We start from the raw sequence: 25,658 nt of genomic DNA, 5'->3' as shown, positions 1-25,658 counted from the left end.
TACCAGGGTTTAGGGTGCCCCGAGTACAGCAGCAGCACTGAGTAGAGCCAAGAGGGCCCCAGTGCCCAGGGTGGAACGGCGGTGCTGGGGGTTCAGTGTGCCGCGGTTCAGGTAGAAACCATAAACCCACTGGAGGCCCCTTGGGGTCACAGGGCAGGGAAGGGCTGTGCTTACAGGGCAGGGCAAGGCTGGACCTGCCCCTTCCTCCCCCCTACACACACAAAATGTTTAGAGCAGACAATCTCCTCCAGTCTGTCACAACAGGCAGTGTTGGAGGTGAAATCCCAATTGTGGCCATGGGCACCTGGCTGAGAAGGACAGTTCTTTTCCATGGGAAGGAAAGCACAGAGCCTCAAGGTTTGGAAGGCAAGTGAGAGCCTCAGCAGGCCAAGGCCAGCTAGACTTGTCAGTAATTGCAGAGTTTGGATTTAGGGAATTTTGGAGGTGGAAACCCAATCTCGGCCATGGGCACCTGGAGAAGCAGGACAGTTCTTTCCCATGGGAAGGAGAGCATGGAGCCTTTCCCAATGTTTTGGGGACGGATGAGAAGTGACCCTTGTGAAACCACGGCCTGCCAGACTTGTCCTGGCAATATTCCTATTTGAAGAATCCCTGGATATAAGGACCTTTGGAGGTGAAATCCCAATTCTGGCCATGGGCGCCTGGAGCAGAAGGACAGTTCTTTTCCATTGGGAAGGAAAACACAGAGCCTCAGTGTTTCAGCAGCAGATGAGAAGTGACACTCAACATGCAAAGGTCAGTTGGACCAGTCAGGCAGTCTATGGGAGGCCAAAGAAGCCAGACTTGTTCTCTGTTCCCTTGGTTTTATGGGGCTCCATATTGTCACAATGGTTCCTTGGATCCATGGGGCCCCGCAGTGTCATAATGGTGACTTGATTCCATGAGTTCCAGCAGTGTCACAATGGCCCCTTGATTACAAGAAGACCTGCAGTGTCACACTGGCCCCTAGGTTCCATTGGGTCCCACAATGTCACAGTGGCCCCTAGGTGTCATAAGGCCCTGCAGTGTCACAATGGTCCCAAGGATTCCATGAGCCCTTGCAGTGTCACAATGGTCTCTGTGGCTCCCCAGGCCCCACAATGTCACAGGACTCCTCTGTTCCATGAGGTCTGGAATGCCACAATGGACCTTTGGACCCTGGGGCTTTGCTGTGTCACAATGGTCTCCTTTGGCTCCACAGTGTCACTATGGACCACTGATGACAGGAGGCCACTCTTTGTCACCCTGGAGCTTTGGTTTCATGCAGCCCTGCAGTGTCACAATGGTCTCCTTTGGTTGCCCAATGTCACAATGGACCACTGATGGCAGGAGGCCCTGCAGTGTCACAATGGACCTTTGGTTCCATGCAGCCCTGCAGTGTCACAAAGGCCTCTTGGTTTCATGAGGCTCCACAATATCACAATGGTCCTCCCAGGATCACAATGGTCTCACTGATTCCGTGAGGCCTCACAGCGTCACAATGGTCTCCATGTTTCCATGAGTCCCCTGAGTGTCACAATGGTCTCTGTGTTTCCATGGTGCCCCTCAGTGTCACCATGGCCCCTTGGTTCCATAACACCCCAAAGTGTCCAAATGGTCTCCATGGTTCCATGCAGCCCCACGCTGTCACAATGGCCCCTTGTTTTGATGAGGCCTCTCAGTGTCACAATGATCCCTACATTCCATGGAGCCACACAGCATCAGTACAGTCCCCTTGGATCCATGAGGCCCAGCAATGTCACAGTGCTCTCCATGATTCCATGAGGCCCCACAGTGTCACAATGGTCCCTTGTTGTCACAGGGTCCCACAGTGTCACAATGGTCCCTTGGTGTCACAAGGCTCCACAGTGTCACAATGCTCCCTTGGTTCCATGGCCCTGTGCTGCTGCATTCCCCCCTCCCCTTCTCAGGCCACCCTGCCAGCTGAGAAATGCTCCTTGGGCCTGGGCCTTGGCCAACAGCCCCTGGGCTCAGCTCCTCTGCAGCTCATCACAAACACTGCTCCAGCCACTGCTGCTGCCCAACCAGCTCCTGGTTTCTGTAGGAGCAGCCCTGGGAACTGTTTTTGTCCCCTCAGTGGCACAACATCCCTGTTCTCACACTGCCAAAGAAAGCTGTTGATGCCAAGTGTGGCCAGGATGAACCATTGCTGGGACTGAAGCCCCTCTCTTGGGGCCCTGCACACAGCGCTCCAAAAGGAGCCCTTGGAGCTCTCCTGGGCCAGCGACTCCCTCTGGGTGGGGCCTTTCCCAGCCAGGAACTCTCCCATTTGCTGCACTTGGGGATCCTGAACAAGGATAGAGCCTGGGCCGATCCCCCCACTCCTCCAGGCTCAGCACTCTGCCCACTGGGAAGATGCCAAAGCATCCTCCGTGAGCATTCCGTGCCCTCAGGGGAATTGCTCACAGGTGCCTTGCACTGACTCTTTGTGTCAGTGTGCACACAGGAGTGCCTGTGCTGGGGAAATGTGGCAGAAATGCTGCTCTCTGAGGAGTTTGAGCGCCTTGGATAGCTGAGTCAGTCAGGCCTGTAGGAAAGGTTAAATCACAAGGCCTAAGTGAAGTTAATTGCTGCTAAGAGTTGTTCTTTTGCTAAGGTGTTCTTTTGCTAAGTTGCTACCTTTAGTGTAAGTTATAAACTAAGCAAAATATTGTAAAGTTTTATTCCTTTGTAAAATTGCAAAGTCAAAAGGTTTTATTTATGTTGAATGCTGTTACGCTCTGCTCTTTTGCTAAATTGTGAAGTTGAAAGTATCAGTTAAGGTTAAGATATAAGTTAAGTCCTGTTAAGTTTGAGCTCTATTAAGCTTTTAGGCCATATTTCTTTGATCCTTGCCCTCACTGTCCTTGTGTCACACACACACACAGAGGGACAGTTCTGGGTTAATTTCTTGTTTGATTGCCTGGATTCTGTTTGGTTTTGTTGTTGCTTTGTTTCCCTGGTGTGCCTGAAGAGTCCAGTCAGGAGCAGAGCGACTCTTGCCAAGGAACTTTGTGCTGCTGTTGGTTAATATTAAATCTGGTTTTTGCTGCTCCCTTGCTGGGGATTTCTTCAGCGCTCTCAAGCCCTCGTTCGTAACAGGGTGAAGGAGCCCTGGCCCAGGCTCTGGCCCTGGGGGACACGGGGACGCTGCCGGGGGGTCCCTGTCCCCCTGTGCCACCCCCAGGGCCCCGGCCCCCCGTCCCCGTGTCAGGGTCTGGGGTCGATCTCGTGGAACATCCTCTGGGGGAGGCTGCGGGGCCGGGGGCAGGGGGACCCGGGGGGACAGGGAACCCCGATGTGCACGAGCAGGGTTGGACTGCTCTGGGGGGAACTGTGAGGGGGGCCGGGGCAGAGTGACCTTCCCAGTGACCTCACACAGCTCCCGTGATGTCACACAGCCCCCGTGATGTCGCACTGACCCTGTGATGTCACACAGCCCCTGTGATGTCGCACTGACCCTGTGATGTCACACAGCCTTCTCTGTGATGTCACACAGCCCTTGTGATGTCACACTGACCCTGAGATGTCACAGAACCAACTCTATGTCCCCTTGTGATGTCATACAGCAGTGCTGTGATGCCACAGAAGTCTGATGTCACAAAGTCACCCTGTGATGTCACAATCTGTTCTGTGATGTCACAGCCTTCTCTGTGATGTTACACAGCTACCCGGTGATGTCACAACCCACTCCCTGATGCCACAGAGCCACCCTCTCTCATGGCAGACTCTGCTCTCTGGCTTCAGACCCTACTCTGGGATGTCACAGCCAACTCTGGGATGTTACAGCCAGCTCTGTGATGTCACCATCCCCTCAGTGATGTCACAGAACCCTCAAGAACTCAGTTCTGTTGAAACCCTGAAGTTTCTTGTACTTTGAAGAGATCTCTGTCAGGGACACAACTGAGAAAGTGTCCCCAGGTTCCAGCTACAACAGAACCCTGCAGGCAGTGGTGCCAGGTGGGGACAAGCAAGGGAAAGCTGTCTCTGGTGCTCCCCACAAGCCCCACATTGGCTGGAGATTGTGCCTGTGAGACTGAGAGTGAGTGACTGAGTGGCAGAGAGCTCCCAGGGGTTTGGGTGTCTTATTTTCTGTTCCTGTGGGTGTGCATTCCCTCTTCCACTGGGGGCAGCTATGGGAAATACTCATTCCCAAGCTGAAAAGGATGTTTTTGTTAAGTTTTGGAGAGTTTTAAATTTAGAGGGGAGTTATATTTCTGAAGGGAGTTTAAAAGGGATTGTTCATGGTTATTTGAGGAGCTTCCTGATATCTCTGTTGATTCTGTCTATCAGTTATCGTTTTGGGATGCTGTTGGGGAAAAGCTTTATATTTTACAAACACAAGGGGTTTTAAAAGTTGGGAAATTTTATCTGTTGTTTCATTCAATTTATAGGATCATTTAAGGAGTTCATGGTTCCAACCCTTTCCCTGGTTTATTCAACCCGCCCTTCACGTTCCCGAACCCAGGTTCCCTGAGAACAGGATGGGAGATGGCGCCCGCCCTTTGGCACAGACAAGCCATCTGCTGTCTGCCATCTCCCCTCCTTTTCTGTCCTCTCCTCAGGGTGGTAGTGGCCATACTGCCTTGAGATATTCCCTCACCCACATTTCTTCATTCCCTAGTTCTAATCCTCCTTCCTATAAATCACAAGACGGCAATGCTCCTGTTAGAGAGACCGCCATTTTAGATTCCCTCCCACCTTCATCCCCATTTCCCACCTTTGCTTCAGGTGCCTCCTCTGTGACAGGTCTCACCTTAATGTTGAATTCCACCGCTGCATTGGGTCCCTCCCCTGTCATCAGAAAGCTCCTCCCCGGCGCAGGCTCCACCTCTCCACTTCCAGACCCCTTCTCCAGTCCAGCTTCTTCCAGTTCCCACATCACTGGAACCGGACATGGGGCCAACTGGAAGGAAGCCATTTGGGCTACCAAAGGCCTTCAACGCCAGGCATTGCCGGTCGGCAGAAAGGCCTGCGCCTCTGCCAGCAGTCCTGCCTCCTCTACAGAGGAAAAGTGATAGCTTATCTGAGAGTGAGGATGAGCCCAAGGATTCTTGGCAGAGGATGCGGAGAAAAGCTGCAAAGGAGGGGGACCGGGAGGTGATATCCAAGATTCAGGTGGTGTGCAGTATAAGCAGGGGCCAAAACCTAAATGGGAATCCATAGGGAATAGATTCCCATTTAGGCTTTGGCCCCTGGGAATCCGTAGGGAATAGATTCCCATTTAGGTTTTGGCCCCTGCTTATACTGCACAGGTGCCACCTGAATCTTGGATTCCCTACCTCCATAGGGAAATGAATCACTTAGTAAAGGCTGCCAAGGATTATGGGAGGGGTTCTCCCTATTTTAACAATTTGCTGGACGTGCCATTTACTGCCCACACAATGGTATCACAAAATTTAAAACGGTGTATGAAAATTATATTGTCACCCGATGAATTTATTTTCTGGAAAGGAGTTTGGATAAAAAAAGTTCATGAGTTAACAAAAGGTTATGTTGAGGAAGAAGGGCGACAACACCTCACAATGGATCGCATTACCAGGGAAGGAGACTATACTAGACTGCAGTATCAGGCTGAAGTCTTCCCCCAGTCAATACTGGAAGATCTCAAAGGCGCTGCATGGTCCACCCTCCTCCAAACACCTGATAATTCTGCACCCCACACTGACTTCACTGACATTCACCAGGGCCCGGATGAGAACTATATCAAGTTCATAAAGCACCTTATGAAAGCCCTGGAAAAACAGGTAGATGATCAAAAGGTCCAGGATGATCTTATTAGCAAATTAGCTTTCTATAATGCCAGTATTGACTGCAGAAAGGTTCTTCACAGCCTCCCCCTTGACCCTGAGCCTACCATTGCTCAGATGGTTGATGCTTGCATATTCCAAGCGGTCTCAGACCGTGACTCCAGCCTAGCCAAGGCCACCAGCCAGGGTGCAATTGAAATGCTGGTTGCAGCAAACGTGCTTCCCCACAATACAGAATGTAATAAAGGCAGTGGAAACTGTTATAACTGCAGGAAAACTGGACATGTAACAAAAGATTATAAATACAAGAATACTGTTCTGGTTTTTTACCCAACCCTCAGTCCCACAGCCATTACCCAAACTGTTCCTGAAGCCAACAGCACTACCAGCCCTCGGGAAACTCCCAGCAGAGCACAAAATGACACCAAATATGAAGTTATTCGGTCCCACCCTTCCATTGGTGAGAGATGACCTAGGTTACAATATAAAGATGTACTCTATTCCCATCCTCAAGAGCTGTTTAAAAAGGAGGGGTATTTTATTCCTTATCTCCTGTTAATAGGCCTATCAATGCCTTTCTGCATGACTCAGAGATAATGCCCTCCAGGAGCCATTTCTGTTTAATGGACCCACCTCATGACTCATAGAATGATATCAGCCCATTGTGAGATGCTCCACCCAGGGGGGAAGAGCTAAGCATGCCCCCCTGGATATTATCTGGGCTTTGGGACAAAACAAGCTGCTTCTCCACTGGATTCCCCAGAGCAACAGCTGCCATTTCCACTGGAACTTCAGAGGTAGGCTACACCCTGCTACAGGATCACTGCTCCAACATAACCACATCTGCCACTCCAGGAGGACTGCAGCCACCATTCCAACTGGACTGCTATCAGCACCCTGACCAAGAGAGTGACAGGTTATATTCTGACTTTATCAGTGTTTTTTCTTATGTGTTATTGCATGATTTTTGATTTTTTTTTCCTAATAAATTGTATTTCTGACATCGAGTCTCTCTCTGGTTTTGCTTTCAAACCAGAACAAATGGAAAACCCTGAGTGGGTTTCCTGAAAAACAAACCCACCTCAGAAACAACCTGCTCAGTCCAGACTGCCTGGAATGATGTCACCTTTCTACAAGGGACAGTGTGAGCAGAAATGATCTCTGGGAGCAGAATTCTCTGAGTCTTGCACCTGAATTCTCTGTCCCTGTCGTTTCCCTGGATCTCTGTTGCAGATGAAGCTGCTCCTGCCATCCTCACCTTTTACCTCTCTCTTGAATGCAAACAGATGTTCCCAGGTGTATTGATTTTTCAAAGTTTCTACAAAACTTTTTTGTTCCTCATGGAACGAAGGGGCCATTTTGGCACTGAGGAGGTGATGTGGAAGCAAGGAGTCAATTATGACCCTGGGGTCCCATGGAACCAAGGGGCCATGGTGACACAGCAGGGCCACGTGGATCCAGTGGTCCATGGTGACACTGTGGATCCAAGGAGACAATGGAGACACCCCCAGAAGCTCATGGAACCACAGAATCCATGGTGACCCAGCGGGGCTGCATGGAGCCAATGGCCCATGGTAACACTGCCCATCCAAGGAAGACATTGTAACACTGCGGAAGCTCATGGAGCGAGGGAGGCCATTGTGACACTGAAGAACTTCATGGCACCAAATATCCATGGTGACACAGCAGGGCATCATGGGAACCAAGGAACCGCTGTTGGCAGTAAGGACACTCATGGACCCAGGGGCCCTTGTGGCACTGCAGAACCAACAGAGCTGCTGGACCTTGTCCACTGGCCCTGCAGAGCTCCTTGGGAGGCACGGCAGGAGCAGCACCCTGGGAGCCTCGGGAATGCCCCTCTGGGATCCATGGCACACACTGCCAGGGGCTGGAATTCCCATTCCCAGGCAGGAAAAGATGCTCCAAGTGGAGCATGATCTTACAGTGACATTTCACTGCCAGCCTTCACAGCTTCACCTGTGGTTGTTGTAGCTCCGGGAGTGGGAAATATATCAGGGCAGGGTCTTTGGTGGGAGCTGCCCTGGGTCAAGAGAGACACTGAGAGAGAAACAGAGCAGGCAAAGAAAGGCAGGAGAGAAAGAAGGGCACAAACACAAACAGCTGCGAAGGTGGCCCTCTGAAAAACAAACTGGAACTGACAAAAAATGAATGGGACAGAAATCAGTCATTCTGGAAGTTTTATTTACTATCAAAATACAGGCCACACACCCAGCCCCACACAATCCCAATCCCACACCCTCAAATTTGGATGCCACTTCTCCCAATCTCCTTCCAACCCCCTCTCACCCTGGACACTGTGGAATCAAGTAGATTTGTCATGGGACTGAATTTTTCCTAGGTGGGAATAAGGCATTTTGACATGGATTGGTCAATTTTGGGGTAAAATTGAGGTGTTTTCAATGGGATTGAATCATTTTGAGGTGACAGACCAATCTATCTGGAATTCTGGAGTGCAAAGATATGGAGAACACTTGCTGAAATCCCCATAGAACCCACAAATCCTACAGAACAAATGTTCACAAACCATAAATTCCACCTCAAATACCTGTTAAATGGTGGGACTTCAGACATCCTTGATCAATTACTTTCATTTTAGTCCCGTTTCAGGTGTTTTTAAGTGATAAAGACAAATCAGAAGAAAATTAGGGCCAAAAGGATAACCAGCCACGTCTCCTCCCAACATGGATCACTGGGAATGTGGGTCACCAGTGTTCTGACCAATGTGGGTCCTCCCATGGGGGATGAAGCTGCGCCAGTGCACAAAGCTCCTCCTGTAGTTGGAGCACATGCAGGGCTTCCCTTACCGGTGCCTCCGTTGGTGTCGGGACAAGGTAGAGCTGTTTGAGAAGCTCTTCCCACGCTGGGGACACTTGTAGGGCCTCTCCCCGGTGTGGGTGCGCTGGTGGATGCTGAGGTGGGAGTTGCGTTGGAATCCCTCCCCGCACTCAGGGCAGTGGAAGGGCCTCTCCTCAGTGTGAATCCGCTCATGCAGGAGGAGATGAGAGCTGATCCGAAACCTCTTCCCACAATGGGAACACTCATAGGGCCTCTCCCCAGTGTGGATGCGTTGGTTCCTGATGAGTTCTGAGCTGCAGCTGAAGCCCTTCTTACATTCCTCACACTTATAGGGCCATTGCCCGGTGTGGATCACCTGGTGGCGGATCAGGGTGCTGCTCTGCCTGAAGCTCTTCCCACACTCCAAGCACTTGTAGGGATTCTCTCCATTGTGAAGCTGATCATGCACCACCAGCTCCAAGCTCTGGCTGAAGTTCCGTCCACCTTCCTGGCCCAGGGTGGGTCTTTCCTCCTCAGAGCACACTGGGCTGGGTTTGCAGCCCCTCTTCCTGTGGGATCTCCAGGGCTTTTCCTCTCCATTGGATTCTTGTGCCATGGAGCTGCGCAAAACAGCCTCTTCCACGAGGTTCTGCTGTGGGGATTTGTCCGCCCTGGTTTCCATCCTCAGCTCCTTGTCTGGGGCAGGAAGGACAAAGAGAGGATGAGATTTGCCTCTGTGACAAAAGGAAGGGGAAGGAGATCTCCCCAGTGCTTCCCCGGCAGGACGGCATTGGCAGTGAGGTTGTCCTGCAGCTGGGGGCTGTGCTGGGCTGGGAGATGGAGCAGGAGAAAGGGGGAAAGGGGCACTGACTTCCTCCTCACCCGCCTGGGTGTCCTGGGGCATTGTCTCGGTTTGAATAGACAGGTGTCTGCTAAGGAAGGCAAGAGCCTCCCTTCAAATGGAAAATGTAAACAACCTCCTTCCAAACAGTTATAATTTTGAAATTATGGGGCTCTAAGGAAACAGATATGGGAATAGGAATAACAGCTATTTAGCAGGAAAATTAAAATATAAACACAATAGTACAAGGAAAAAACACTGACAGATTCAGAATACGACCTGACACCCTGTGGGTCCCAGTGGCAGTGGCAGGGATCCTGCAGAACAGTGGGGTTTTCCTCTGAAGATCCAGTGGTGGTGGTGTTGGGCCTGGTCTTCCTCTGGCAATCCAGTGGAAAAGGCTGACTCTGGTCTTCCAGCCCTCTGATTATATCCAGGTAGGAATGCTTGGCTCCTCCCTCTGGGTGGAGCTTCTCACAATGGGATGATGGAATTTTATCAGTCATGCAGTGGCACTCAATGGCCCATTAATAAAAGATATCTCCTGGGAGGGAGGTTGGGTTGTGAAAGAGATAAAGAAAACTGCCCAATTAACATAAGATAACTGCCCCATCAGATAGGAATAGAATACACCCCCACTGTCCAACCTAAGATAGCTGGGAAATGCTTTGCATTATTCTTTGTCTGTGTGTCTGTGTTCATGTGTATTTTACACTCAAAGTTCCCCAAATTTCCAAGAGGTTTTCTTTGGGGTGTTGTCTTGCCCCTCTGTTCATCTGCACCTCCCGTCACTCTGTCACTGTCACCTCCAGCCACCTCTGAGCCCACCGGCGCCTCCCAGGTTTGCACTGAATCCCTCCCTCCTGCCCTCCAGCACCAGCAATGACCATGGCAGGGAGCTCAGAGCAGGAGCACCCAGGCCAGGGCTAACGCCAGGATCAGGAGCACCTGGCAGAGGAAGGAGGAATCCCCCATTCCAGGGGCTGCAAGGGCTGCAAGGGGGGCACCTTTGTCCCCTCCCAGCCCCAGGGCTACAGACCAGGGAGGAGATGCCTCAACTGCCTCAGCTGAATTGCTTCCCTCAGCCCTTGGCCCGGGAAGTCTCTGGCTGGAGCACAACCTCTAGAGGAGAGTTTCCACAAGGAAGAGAAAAGAAAGGAACTGTTTCTTCCCTTTCTCTCATCCGTGCCCTGTGTGCTCATTTTCTTGTCATCTCTTAGCAAAACCAACAAAAAAGCATCTGCACTGAGGTGTTTCCCAGGGTCGGTTCCTAAATAAGGCCAAAGGAAGGTTTTCTGCCACAGAAAAAGTGACAAATGTGGGATATGTTCAGACAGTTGAAAACATGACAATTTCTAAACACTGGAAATCCAAAGACTATAAACCGGAGTTTGCAGTTGTAATGGTCCATTGTCCTCCCTCTTCCCACTGCTGATTTGTCACATCCCAACTCCGGAGGAGCAGATTATGGAAAGAAGACCTGCAGGGAGTGTTGGAGGCCTAATCCCAGAGACTGGAAGAAAGAGTGAAATCAAGAAAAGATTTCCAGTTGTTTTCTTATCATATTGACCACAAATAGCTCTATAGTCCATATGCAATATCCAGATGAAGAAGCACGTTCCTGGTTTTATTTCCAAATTGCAGTACTTTGGAACATCTTTCTGGATGAGAACAAACCACAGGCCAATAATTGACCCACTTTGGTTCCCAAATCAGAAATCATTCAACTTCTACCAAGATGTCTTCCTCTGCAGGTGTCCCAGATTGCAAGGCAAAATGGATTTTATTTGCCATCTGTATGGCAATTTTCCTTATCTCTTCCACAACCACTCCTCCCTCCAGGGGTGAAGGCATCTGCTGATAACAGCCTATTGAATGTCACTGCATGGCTGATAAGAATTACAGCATCCCATTGGGAGATTCTCTGCCCAGAGGGAAGAGCCAAGCATTCCTAACTGGATAGAATCTGGAGATTCTGGAATAGCAGCACAACTTCTCCACTGGATTTCCCAGTGGAATAGCAGCTGCCTCTTCCTCCACTGGATCCTCAGAGAAAGACTACACCCTTTTCTACGGGAGCCCCTGCACCAACAGAACCACACCTGCCACTCCAGGAGGACTGCAGCCACATTTCCAATTGGATTGCTACCAACAGCCTGACCAACTGGGTGTCAGGTTGTGTTCTGACTCTGTCAGTGTTGTTTGACTGTACTGCATTGTTGATTTTATCCTTTTATTTTCTTCCCTATTAAATAACTGTTATTTCCGGCTCCTATACTTTTTATTTTTTGCCTGAGAGCCCCTTAATTTAAAATTATAGCAATTCAGAGGGGGAGGGTTCACATTCTCCATTTCATGGGAGGCTCCTGCCTTCCTTAGCAGGCACCTGTCTTTCAAACCAAGACAGCAGGACAGAAGGCACTTTGATTCCTTATGTCCCAAGTTTCTCCTGAGTTCATGACTCATGACTTCAGATGAACTGGAAAGGCCCTGACTGCACAAAAGCAGCCACAATGAGCAGGATCAAATGCCCAGGTCACCATTAATTGCACTCGATCCCCGCCTTGCACAGCCCAGCAGCAATTCCTACCTGTGCCCCCAGCTCTGGCTCAGCCAGAGGGGCATCGCTCTGGTGTGTGTGGGACCGGTTCCTGCAGGACACAGCGCTGGGAGCCGCTCTGTGTCCCACAGCTTCAGCATCTCAGGCACCGCTCCACAGCTGTGGGGCTGTGTCCCCACTGTTCCATGGCTGTAGCTCCTGTGCCACCACTGTTCCATGGCTGCAGTTCCTGTGCCACCACTGTTCCATGGCTGTAGTTCCTGTGTAACCACTGTTCCATGGCTGTAGTTCCTGTGCCACCACTGTTCCATGGCTGTAGCTCCTGTGCCACCACAATTTCATGGCTGTAGTTCCTGTGCCACCACTGTTCCTCCTTTTCCATGCTCACTCCACTGCTGTTCAAAAGCTGTGTGGTGCAGTTTCAGCACGGTTCCTCAGCTCCTCCACCACTGCTCCACTGCTGCTCCAACACTGCTCATCTACCACTGTTCCACTGCTCCTTCTCTGCTCCTCCCCTGCTCCCCTGTTCTTCCACGGCTGCTGCTTCTGTTTTAGTTCTGCTGCCACAGCTGCAGTGTCACAGAGAGGGGAACGTTCGGGCAGCAACCGCTGTGGTGTCACAGAAACCGGGACAACGGGACTGCCACAGCTGTGGTGTCACAGAGGGGGGAACACTGAGGCTGCCACAGCTCAGGTGTCATGGAGAGGGGAATGTTGGCGTGGCTGCTGCTGTAGTGTCATAGAAGGGACAACTGGGGCTGCCACCACTGAGGCGTCACAGAGAGAGGAACGTTGTGGCTGCCCCCACAATGGTATCATACACATGAGAATGCTGGGGGCTGGGGGCTGCCTCTGCTGTGGAGTCATAGAGAGGAGAACATTGGGGCTGCCTCTGCTGTGGAGTCATAGAGACGAGAATGTTGGGGCTGCCAAAGCTGTGGTGTCACAGACAGGGAACTCTGGGCCTTCCACTGCTCTGGTGTCACAGAGAGGGGGACTTGGGGCTGCCACAACTATGATGTCACAGAGAGGGAAATGTTGGGGCTTACACTGCTAGGGTTCCACAGACAGGGGAATTCTGGGGCTCCCACTGCTGTGGTATCATAGAGAGAGGAATGTTGGGGCTGCCATCCTTGTGGGCTCAAAGACAGGGTAATCTTGGGGCTGCTGCCCCTGTGGTGTCCTTCAGAAGTCAATGCTGGAACTGCCAACTCAGTGGTATCACAGAGAGGGGAATGTTGGGGGAGTCACTGCTGTGGTGTCACAGGGGAGCATTTGGGGCTGCCACCCCTGCAGTGTCACTGAGAGGGCAATGTTGGGCTTGCCACTGTGGTTCTGTCATAAAGAGGAGAATGCTGCGGGTGCCACCTCTGTGGTGTCACAGAGAGGGGAACACTGGGCTTGCAATTGCTTTGGTGTCATAGACAGGGGCACATTGGTATTGCCACTGCTGTCATGTCACAGACAGGGGAACTTTGAGGTTGCCACCACTGGGGTGTCACTGACAGGGGAATGCTCGGTCTTGAACATCTGTGTTATCTTAGAGATGGGAACGTTGGTGTTGCCACCACTGTTGTGTCACAGACATGAAAACACTGCCAAACCTCCCCTGGTGCTGTGCCCACTCCAGTGCTGCTCCTCTGTGACACTGCACTGCCTCCTGGGGACATTGTCACACTGCAGTGTCTCCTGGGGACATTGTCACACTGTGAAGACTCATGGGACTGTAGGGGCCCTGTGACACTCCAGGGTCTTGTAGAATCCATGGAAGCAAGAGGAGACTGTGAAACTCTGGGACTTCATGGAACCATCCATTGTGATACCTCAGGGCCTCATTCTTTCCAGGAATCCTTGTGACACTGCAGAACTAAATGGAACAAAGGGGACATTGTGACACTGTGGAGTTCATGGAACGGAGGGGATGCTCTGAGACTCTGGTGCCTAAAGATGCTCAGGAACCATTATCAAGCTGTCGCTTGTGGAACCAAAGGGACACTGTAGCACTGTGGAGTCTCAAGGAGTCCAGAGGCCCTTGTGACTCAGTGAGGCCAGTTGGAACCAACGATCCATTGGGATCCCCCAGAACCTCGTTGTGTCCCGGGATTCTTGTGACATTGTGGGGCCTCATGGAACCAAAGGGACACTGGGACACTGTGTGATCGCAGGGAACCAAGGGGACTCAGAGACACTGTGGGGCCTCCTGGCTCTCAGTAACTTCAGACACTTGTGTCCATCTACAAGGGGGCAAAAGTCAGCAGCCTGAGCCTGTTGATCCAGAATATTCCTATCTCCATGGAGGGTGTTCCTGCCAGCTGTGGTGTTTGTGTTCTCTCTGCTCTCTGGGGGAATTGCATCCTACAAGAGACACTGACCACTCCAGTAGCTGACACCACAGGGCCTCCTGTGGGGTGGGGGCAGAGGCATCTTTCACTCCATTATGTTGCTCAGAGCCCATCCGAGCTGGAATATTTCCAAGGATGGGGCATTCACTGGCTCTCCACCAAGGCTAACGGAGAAAGCAGGGCACTGGGGAAGGCAGCAGGGAGAGCAGACGCTGTGCTGGATGAGCAATGGAAGAGGATGAGTGCAGAAGGCACAGCCCACCAGGAGGCCACCAGGCAGAGACGTGGAGCCTCCCCAGGTGAGAGTGACCTGCCCAGGGAGTGCCCTGCTGCCCTCAGGACTGTGCTGCCACCCTTGGCAGAGGTGTTTTCCCAGCAGGATGTCCCCTGGTAACCCGGGGCCGTGCCGCTGCCCCCGGCGGGAGGGCGCCATCAGCTGAGTGTGCCGTCCCTGGAGTCAGTGGTGGAGGTGCCCGGAGAAGCCTGGCTCTGTTAAATGAGCACCCTGCAGCCCCTCCGTGCCCTGCCGTGGCTGCCAAGACTCCTGAAAGGACTGGCTGCTGTGCGGCTGTGCCCTCTGCTGCCCACTAAGAGATGTCTGAGTGCTCAGCCTCATTCCTGTGCCTGCAGGCAGATCAGTCGATAGAGCGACTGGGAGATGGGGGTTCACTATCCAATAGAGTGGCCGTTAGCCACCCTGGGGGTGGGCGCCAGAAGCGAGAGCCCCCCTCAGGGTTTGCCCCCCCGCCTCACCGGGTAAGTGAAAACACAATCAGAGTAGTGGTATTTCACCAATGGCTGGGACGCCAGCGGGCGGGTCACCCCGCACTGCCGAGCGCATGCCCGGCCTCCCACTTATTCTACACCTCTCATGTCTCTTCACAGTGCCAGACTAGAGTCAAGCTCAACAGGGTCTTCTTTCCCCGCTGATTCTGCCAAGCCTGTTCCCTTTGCTGTGGTTTCGCTGGATAGTAGGTAGGGACAGTGGGAATCCATCCGTTCATGCACGTCACTAATTAGATGACGAGGCATTTGGCTATTTTTCAAACACATATAAATAATATATGTTCCTTTTCCGGGTTAAATAAAGGTGGCCCGTCCACCTTGGACAAATCCGGTAAATTGTTTCAAATACAGTAAATTGGTCTGAATCGGGTGGTAATTGATGCGTTATGAATTAAAGTCTTTGTCCCTACTCACTATGAGCTACCTAACTGGCTTGTGGCTTCCTTACGAACCTAGCTACTCTCTAGTTTATTAAAATGTAAAAGTGATACAAAAAAAAAAAATTGCATACAAAAATCAACATATTAAAACAGCAATAAAAATCTACAAAACATTACAAAGTACAAAAAATGCAAAAATTCACTACCCTGAATCGTGTAATCTTCTGGCCCTACTGGTGAACATATGCACAATCTCCACAGACGATAGGAGTGCTTCTGTGGATAAAGTCTTTGCAACCATCACTTGCCTCGATTTGGAGAGGCCAAGTGTACTCAAAAGTTCAAAGTTCCCCTTGTACCATTTCCCCCGCGCTCCAAGGGGAAAGCCCATAGAAACAACGTCCTTTGCGTTGGTGAGGCTTTGCACCTTGGTTTCCAAATGTTTGCACTTGTTTACTTTCTCTGCAGCTACTTCTTCCAGAGATGTTGTGGAGGCTTCGTATCGTACTGTCACTTTCACGATGAATGCACGTCCGTCCTTAACAGTTATCAGATCTGGTTTGTACAGCTTCTTGATGGTTTCCCTTATGGGTGGTTCTTTGAACACTACCCAGTCCCTCTTCTTCACCTCCTCAATAAGCGTTTCACAGATATGATTGTGCCTCTTGATTTGAGCATCCTGAATCACTGGGCAGTAGCCGAGGATGAGGGTGCAGGTTTCGTTGTCCGCATCACAGTGCCTACAGGCCTTGATGTAATTTTCCTCTCTACCCCAGGAGAGAAATTCTCTTGTGGGGTAGAAGTTGGCCCTAAGTTGTAGTGTAGTGAGGAGTTTCCTGTGAGGAATGCATCTATAGTATTGGAGCCAATCACTACTAATTTTATCACCTTCAAAGCTTTTAATTCCACGGCCTTGGGATACTAATTTGGTCCATTTCTTGAATTCTTTTTTCCGCCAATCACAAGGTTTAGGTAATTTAGTTTTAAGGGTCGGTGCTTCCCACTCCGAGGTTGTGTCTGCACTGTTGGGTGGTTCATTCTCCGGTAGTGCTTCCCAAATTGAGGTTATCTTCTCGCTTTCCCCTCCAGCTTGAATCCACAATTTCTTATACAGTTGTTCCATTTGATCTTTCTCTAGGAACTCCTTCATTGTTTCATCAAAGGACTGTGCAATCCAGTGCAGTCTCCGGGCCTGTACACTGGGGATCAGTCCCGCCAACTTGGTGTCGCCCAAACCGCCGTCCTTCGTGCTCGAGTACAAGATGGCACTGCAGGTGCGCGGAGGTAGTTGCAGCCAGTCCTTGACCGCTGTTCGGATCTTCTGGTTAAGGGCTTCAAGGGCCCCTGTTTCATTTGTGAATGGTCAGCCAGGTAGGTCAGTCGAGGGATGGTGTATGTTTTGAGGATATCAAGTATTTGCAGAGGTTTAAGTGGAGCTTGATCAATTCATTCAAGCCAGAATTCTAGTTTTGTGGGGAGGTTGGCTTTTGCTATCCCAGTTCAGGGGTCAAAGTGTAGGCCAAGGTATTTCTTATATTCCCTGGGGTTGATCATGTTCAGAGGTGCGCTGTTGATGGTCCATGCAGCGCAGTTATTGAAGGTGTAAGAGTCTTTTTTGGGCTTGATGCTGAAGCTGTGGCACTTTTCCCCTTGTGTTTTGAGACCGGTGAAATCGCAGAAGGTCTCTAATATCTTGATATTTGTTTTCATGTTTTCCCAGGAGTCGCTCAACAAGACCAGATCGTTGGCGAATGCCACTGCTGTTATACTACTCTGTCCTCGGTGGAATCCTTTACCACTCTCTTCCAGCTTGCACAACAGGGGGTCCATTGCCAGGTTAAATAAAAGGGGTGACAGCGGGTCACCCTGCTTTACTCCAACCCGGATCTGGATTTTGTCTGTGTGTGTGTTCATTTTTGTGGTGACATACATATTGATGTCTTTGTACATATTGTTCATCAGGCCAATGATGTGGGGATCCACTCCCCATAGCTGCAAAGCATGTATGATGTGATGGTGGCTTATGGCGTCAAAAGCCTTGGCGATGTCCACAAATACAACACCCAGTGGTCTGTGTTCACTTTAGGCAGTCTGAAGTATAGTTTGCAGGAGTTTCAGGTTTTCAGAGCATCCTGCTGCTCTAATAAAGCCTCTTTGCCTTGGGTTGAGGGGGCACGCTTTGCTCAGCCTTGCTTTTACAATCCTGGAGAACAGTCTCAACAAGATGGAATTGATTGTGATAGGCCTCCAGTTATTAATGTCCTTTAAATGTTCCGGTTTTGTAGATTTGGGAATCAAAACAGTTCTGCAACCCCTCACCATGTCTGGGATCTCCCCAGATGTTAACCATAAGTTGAAGAGCTCAGCCGTCCGGGAATACCTGGGATCCATCTTTTTGATGTCCTCAAGAGTAACCCTATCTGGACCTGGAGTCGAGCCCTTGCTCATTTCCCTCACATTTCTTTCAATTTCTTTGGCCGTGATTAAGCCTCTGAAGGTGCTGTTGTCTGCCTTCCCATTAAATTCAAAGTCCCTGATGCCAGCAAAAGTACCAGGTGTTTCCCATCAGGCTTTAAATACCGAGTAAATTTCACTGGATGATATATCCCAGGACAAACACTCTACGTCATCCAAAATAATTTTTGCTAGTTTCCCCCTGTCAAGATGGAATAAATGCTGAAAGCAAAGGTAATTACCTTTTTTGATCGCTCTGTCCTTCATCCACTTCTGAAATGACTTTCTTGGTTGCTTCTCCCGGGTCTCCTTCCCATTTTACCACGTGTAGCAGTTCTTATCTGGCTTATTGATTCTAGGCATCCAAAGCAGTCCTGCACTGCCTGATTAATCATTGTCAGCATCTCCTGGCCGTCCATCAATTGCTTGAATGCTCTGGGGAAGTGGTTAATTGCTCCAGCTGATAAGCGTTCCTTGACTGTCTTTTGGTAATGAGCCTGCAGCTGCCCCGCCCTCTGCTGGTTTCTGGCGCTGGTTGTCCTTATCAGGGTGTCGTCTTAATTTATCCATTGTTTTCTCTCTGGCAGCTGGCCTCCCTGGTGGATGGTTCTCCCCAGGTCCATTGTCCACGGTTCTTGCCTGGGATTGCTGACTCAACCCAGGTTCCATTCCCATGCCCTCAGCTGCTCTCCTGGTATGATGACTCACCTCAGGTCCTCTGTCAGCTCCATCTGTTGGTTTCCTAGGCAGCAATCTTCTTTTGTAACTAATTTGCTTAGCTGTTTTTGTTGTTATGTGTTCGGCGATAGGTTTATTAATGTTTTTGTTTCCCTCAAACTGTGCCTCCAGTCTTATCAGCAGTTCTTCCTCCTCTTTTGTGGGCTCCTGGATTTGATGTTTCTTTCAGTTGGGAAGCAATGATCCTTTCTTGGTTTCTTATCAATGGCTGTGCCAATCTTTTGTGTTGTCCCAGGCCAATTTTGGTTCTGAAGTCTCTGACGCATACTTCACAGATCCACTCTCCAGCTGGAACCCTTTCAGTTTCTGGACCTCTGCATTTTGCAAAATGACAAATAACACTATGATAGTTAATATTTTCCTTTACACACTTGGCACACCGAAAGCAAACCCTCCTTTTCCAGTGCGACTCCTTTAGATGTTCAATCAGGTTTAACACAGAGTTTACCCAGGTACCACACAACAGGGACAAGGTGGATTTTTGTCAGGAACAGTCACCTTCACCATGTTATCCGGTGACTGCCCTCCGTGTTCCCCAGGCACTGGAGGCAATGCCTCTGGTGTGCCTTCACTCACCTTTTTGCCGCTTCCCTCACCAAGCACAAACGGTTCAGTGTCTCGTGGGAGGCTAGGATCTGAGTCTGAGTGCCCACCGATACCCTGGACAGGCGTACTGGCAGCCCCCAGACCACCCACCCCCGCCCCCCTAAGGACAAAATCCGGATTTTGAGCCATCGAATTGGGGCCACATTTACGGCGAGAACGGAGTGGGTGGTCACTCCACTCCAGTGCTCTTTGCCCCGTCTGCAACCTGGGGAGCCAGGTTTCAAGCAATAAGCCAGGCGGCCTTTACCAAGGAATTTGTTTCACCGAATTTGGTAGGAGTTCATTGGTGACTTGGTTTGGAAAGACAGGAGTCTGCTAAGGAAGGCAGGAGCCTCCCCTGAAATGGAGAATGTAAACCCTCCCCACTCCTCCGAATTGCTATCAATTTCAAATTAAGGGGCTCTCAGGCAAAAATATGGGAGCAGGAAATAACAGTTCTTTAAGGGGGAAAAGAAAAAAATTAAAGGATGAAATAAAACAATGCAGTACACCAGAACAACACTGACAGAGTCAGAACCCAACCTGACGCCCTGTGGGTCAGGGTGTTGGTGACAGTCCAATTGAAAATGTGGCTGCAGACTTCCTGAAGTATCATTTGTGGTTCTGTTGGAGAAAGGGGGATCTGTAGAGAAGGATGTATTCTTCTTCTGAAGACCCAGTGGTAGAAGAGACAGCTGCTGTTCCTCTGGGGAATCCCGTGGAGAAAGCCGTGCCGGTGTCTCAAAAACCTCTGGATTATATCTGGGTAGCAATGCTTGGCTCCTCCCTCTGGGCGGAACATCTCACAATGGGATGTTATAGTTCTTATCAGTCATGCAGTGACATTCAATAGTCTGTTATCAGCAGATGTCCCCTCCCGAGGGAGGTGTGAATGTGGTCACTCAAAGAGAGAGATAAAGCAAACTGCCCACTTGACAAAGGTAATCTGCCATACAGATGGTAATGGAAAACATCTTGCATTGCAATCTTCAACACCAGCGCACACCAGATCTTGGAAGGGAATGTGCTGACACTGAGAAATTGTCAAATGTTAACTTTCTGTGCCAGCAAACTGCTGGAATTATGCTGTGCAGGCATCTGAAAAATTCCAGATCTGGGAACTGGTGGTGTCAGCAAACACAAGATTGGGCTGGTGTAGGCACCAGGTATTTGCCTGGTTTGTCTTTCTTTGCCAGCAAATTGCTGCACTTGGGCTGTGGTGGCACAGGGAAATGTCCAGATCTGGGCATGGGCAGTGCCATCAAATACCAGGTCTGGGTGGTGGCAGACTTGGCACCAGGAAATTGCTGTGTTTTGTCTTCTTTTTCCAAAAAATTGCTGCTCCCCTATTGGTGCATCCTGTGTCACCCCACCTTATCTCCAGCCCTGGCTCCCTTCTCCATTGCATCATTTGTACCCTGACCCCTCCTGCCTTCCTCCAGTTATATACCCTGGCCCCAGTCCTGCTCCTGGCTCTTCGCCTCTGGTTCCCTTCAGCAGATGTTGTGTTCCTGCTTGCTCCTGTTTCCCTCTGCACCCTCACTTCCCCTGGACCCTTGGATTTTCCCTTAGTAAACCCAGCTGGATCTGCTCTGCGAGGAGTCCTCTCGTCCCTCTGCTGAGGCTTTGATTGCACCATCCGGGCTCAGGGTCTGCTGGGCTGGGGGAGTTGTCAAGGCAGCCCCAAGTGGAGACGCTTTCGGTGCTGCAGGCACCTGACAGCACCTGCCTGGGGAAGCTGCTCTGGCCACCCGCAGCAACCAATTCCTTTTTCCAAGCAGCAGCTCCCAGCGTCCTCCTCCGAAGCCCAGAGAGAGAGGGAGCAGCTGCCCTCAGCCCTGTCCTTTACCGCATCCCAATTCTCATGGAATGTCCCCCCTCGGAGAGAAACTCCCAGAGAAGAGAAGTGCGACCAGATCCCCTCCTCCCCTGAGCTTGATCACTTCTTTTGTTTCTTAAGGATCCAGTCCATCAGAGCGGTGGTATTGCACTGAGAGCTGGGACACCAGCAGGGGATCACCCCACACTGCCCAGTGTGCACCAGGCTCAACAAAGTCTGCTTCCCCCCTGATTCCACCAGGCCTCTTCCCTTGGATGTGGTTTTGCTGGATAGTGGGTCAGGACAGTGAGAATCTCCTTCATCCATTCATTCACCATTTAGGACCCTGCAGACACTTCCTCAATTTCTCTCCAAGATGACCCCACCCACCAATGATGTCACAGCTCTTGTCCATCTGGTCAAGAATCCCCCATAAGGACACTATGGTGTCTTCTCCAAGGGCACAAAGCAGCAAAACCCCCTAGGAAAATCTTCCCCCTTGGGCCCTGCGCCTCCTTGGGTGAGTTCCAGAGCAAACAGTCAGGGCAGTGGCCTGAAATGTTTTCCCAGCTGAGTCATAAGACTTCTCTGATGGATCCACATTGTCCCTGGGGAAAGAGTTTTGCAGAACCCTTCACTAATGCCCTGGAATGTCAAACAGGAATCACAGCCATAGACAGCTCTTCAGAACCACTTCACCGTGGATTTTCCTTCCTGGAAGCCCAAGATGTCTGAATGTCCTCCTGGTGCCTCAGGCCCTGGGTAAACAGGGCTTGTCAGAGATGCTGGCAGGGCACCAACACCCCTCCTCCTCACAGGGCACCTCTGTTACCTCAATTAGCTCCGAGTGGCTGCCTGGGGACAGGCGCCCACTTCCCCATGTACCTGGGATGGGCACATCCTGCTCGGGGCCAGTGCTGGCCTGGGCCCAGAGCCAGGGCCATGACCCAGGTGCTCTGCGAGGGCTCCGTGGCTGCGGGTGTGACAGCATGAGGGGCAGGGCAGGGCATATTCTCCTCTGGACAGTGCTCTGGGCACGGAGCTTGGTCGGGTTTGGCATGTGCGGGGAAAGGAGTATCGGGTTGTGTGGATGTGGGAATTGTCACTGCTGAGCCATTCCCCAGCCCTCAGCCTTGTCTGCAGGTGATCAGCATTGCCCAGTGCTCCCCAGTGTCTGCAGTGCCTGAGATGCCAATCAGCCATCTGATCACATGTCCCTTGCTCCCCTTGTTCTCCCACGTGTTGGGTTTGGGGCCGGGCTCAGCTCTGGGGTGTCCCCCAGGGAAAGCTCTGGGAGGGGAGGGGCAGCAGGAGATGGGGGATCTGGCCCTGGGGGCTGTTGGAGGATGGATTGTGTTGGACTGGGGGTTGTCCCCACAGGGTCCCCAGGTGCCTTTGACTCCCTGCCTGCCCCCCTTGGCCCCCCAGGTGCCTGGGCCCTTCCAGGGGCAGCTGCCCCGTGCAGGAAGCTGGAGGGATGCCGAGCAAGGGGGCTGGATCTGTGCCACAGGTGGGGTGGGATGGACTCTGTGCCAGGGCTGGGCTTGTGGCCAGGGCTGGGGGCTGTGCCAAGCCGGGCTTTGGCCTGGGGACTGGCAGGGAGGGTGCGGGGAGGAGTCCCGGCAGGGATAAAGGTGCTCCTCACCTGCTGCAGCCTCAGGCAGCGCTGCCCAGAGCGAGAGGAAGATGAAGGTGGCTGTGCTCAGCGTGGCCCTCTCTTCTCCATCCTCCTCCATCCACAGGCCAAGGTAAGGCACCAGCCAAATGCTGTCCCCACATCCTGCCCTTTCTGGCCTCCCATCCCACCCTTTTGGTCCCTCCTCTGTGTCCCATTCAGGGTCCCCAGCTGCCCTCCCACTGACCATTCCTGAGGCCTTTCCTTTCATGTCCCCCCTCAATCCTTTGCCTTTCTTTCTGGCCACTGCAGAGGGGTCCCCCTGTACAATTCCCTGACTCACCCCCCAATCCCACACCATCTCCCAGTCCTGTTGGTTTTGTCCCCACCTGTCCTCATTCTCCTGTCCCCACCAAGCCCCTCCCTTGCACTCCCATGTCTCTACACCTCAATTCCTTTCTCCTCCCCTGTACCTCACACGCTGCTCCTTCCACACCCCCAGCCCTGTCCCCTGGACTCTCAATGTTTTTGGGTCTCCCCCCACCTCAAACAGATCTTTTTGGAGGCCCTGAATTCCCATCCCTCTGCCTGCACCCTGCTCCCTTCCCCTGTGTGTCACCCCAGCCCCACAAGGTCCAGTCCGGACCCAGCCTTTGTTCTCCTTTCCAGGCACTCCTGGAAGGAACCCAAGATGATCTGCGGGAGGTGAGTGGGATGCTGGCATTGGAGGACATCCCCTCAGGGAATTGGGGGGCAGTGCTGTCCCCCCATCCCTTGCTGGCACCAGGGACATCTCAGTGACCAGCGAGGTCTCCTGGTCTCTCTGCAGTTGGATTTAGACAATGTCGCGGTCCTGGAGACACCTCTGGTGGGTACCATGAGTTCTGCCAGTGCCAGACCCTCCCATTGCATGGCCACCACAGCCCAGGCCATCCCAGTGTGTCCCAGCACAGCCCAGTGCACCCGTCCTGACAGCCCAGACAATGCCCTGCCCCAGGGCTCCTCCCCAGGGAAGCCTTTGCCCAGGGCCCTGCTGCATTCCACCCCTGTCACCCCAGGACCCCCTGGATGAGCCAGGACGCAGCCCCTGCCCCAGCTGTGGCTCTTGGCCAGGAGCCCGGTGCTTCTGGGCAGCAGCACAGCAGCTCCTGCACCCCATTGCTGCCACAGCCCCTTCCCCAAGGCCCCCCTGCTCTCCCCTGCCTCCCAGTGCAGCCCGCTGCCCCCATTGTGTCTCTAACGCTGCCTTTTCCCCAGCCCCCTGTGGCTGAAGAGCTGCGGGCTCTCCTGCGGCAGAAGCGCCTGGCTGCCTCTCTGGATGCCTAGGTGAGCCGTGCCTGCAGGAACAGGGCTGGAGACAAAGCCCATCCATGTCCCAGTGGGCTCCAGAGGTCACGTTCTGGGGTTTGTCTTTTAGGGTGTGAAGGACCAGTGTACTTTTTCCTCTCCAGTGGCATGAGGAGATGATCATCACTGGAGGAAACCCCTGTACTCTTTGAGCCCTGGGCCATTTCCCCTGAAGAATCAATCATCAAGAATCAATAAATCCTTTGAGCAAAGCTTTGCTCTGTGTCCATGTGTGTCCATGGAACTGGATTTCCTCCTTTCCAGTGGTCCAGGGAAGTCAGGCCAGGTCTGGGCTTTGCTGCCTTTACACAGTCTGTGCCTTCCCCCAGACAAATGGTGTGTTGGGAGCTGTGCAGAGTCCAGGGGGAGTGGGTTGATGGGGGGGGGTGGATGTCTATTGAAGTGAAGGGAGACACGACCATCCTGGTAATGCATCGAACTCCAACTTTATTGATCAATCAATCACCTTAAATAACAGTGCTAACGAACGCCATGAATATTCTGTAATCCAATTTCATGATAGGCTAACAGAGAAACTTCTAACCACTCCCTTTGTTTTAGAATACCTACAATTGTTTATTAAAAACAGAAACCAAAAACAGAAACCAGAAACCAAAACAGAAACCAGTGTTCCCAAAACTTCTGCATCTGTTCTCAGGATGGCAGGCCTTCCCAGAGACGGTGTTCTGCTTGTTATGGGAAGACAGTCTGAAAACTCTATTGTTTATAAAGTGATGCCTGAGAGAGTCTAATTGTTTATACAAATCAGAAGGCTGAGAACTGTTAGAAACTGCTTTACTTTTCCCTTATACTTTTCTCTCAATTGTATGTCTCATGGCCTTTTCTTTAAGTCATTCTCCGACATTTCCCCCGTTTTTTCTTTTTTAAGAAAGGAGGTTAGTTTGCAGGTTTTTTCTATTATCTTACTGACTATTTTTTGAATGCAATAAGGTAAGATAATGGTGAAGTTTTTCCTCACAGAAACTCTTGTGGAGGAGACATTACCTCCTGTTCACTATCAGGGGCAAAGAAAAAAGAAGGGAACTCATCCACTACGCTTGGCAACACTTTAAACTTCAGAGCAGCTTCATGTGGGCCTCATAACAAACTCCAAAAGTACAGACCCCGCTCTGTCAGGGCTCAGCTGCACCAAAGGCCTGAGGACAAACAGGACACTCAGTGTCAGAAGTGTGATCCTGTAGAGAAGGATCAGAACCAGTGCTCAGAGGTAGAAAAATGATAACTTGCTTAAATAACAAGATCCACCCTGCGCTTGAGCTGGTATTCCATTCCAGGCTCTATCTTCACAAATTAAAAATATCCCTGTGGGTAATTTCCTAGGTGTCATAATAGTAGAGCCTTTACACTGGTTATAAAGCTGTTTGAACACTATTTCCAGGTTTAGAGATGAATCCAGAGTAGCCCATGTCTGTTTATGCTGACTCATCTTTTGAAAATTAGAGTAATCAAAGCTGTAACTGCAATTATCTAATGCTTGATTGGGATCTCTTCTTATAGGGCCTACAACAGAATGTTGTGTTAAAGGCACCAGTTTTCTACATCTTATTGAGGCTATATATGATGTACTTTGAGCTTTAACCCCTTTTCAAAATACACTGTACCTCCCGCCGATAATAAGCCAAGATTTACTGCTCATGAGATTTAT

Source organism: Melozone crissalis, unplaced genomic scaffold, assembly GCF_028551555.1.
Source record: "Melozone crissalis strain CALT ecotype California unplaced genomic scaffold, PUWL_Pcris_2 ptg000043l_1, whole genome shotgun sequence".
NCBI lineage: Eukaryota > Metazoa > Chordata > Aves > Passeriformes > Passerellidae > Melozone > Melozone crissalis.
Note: the sequence above shows the minus strand (reverse complement) of the source record.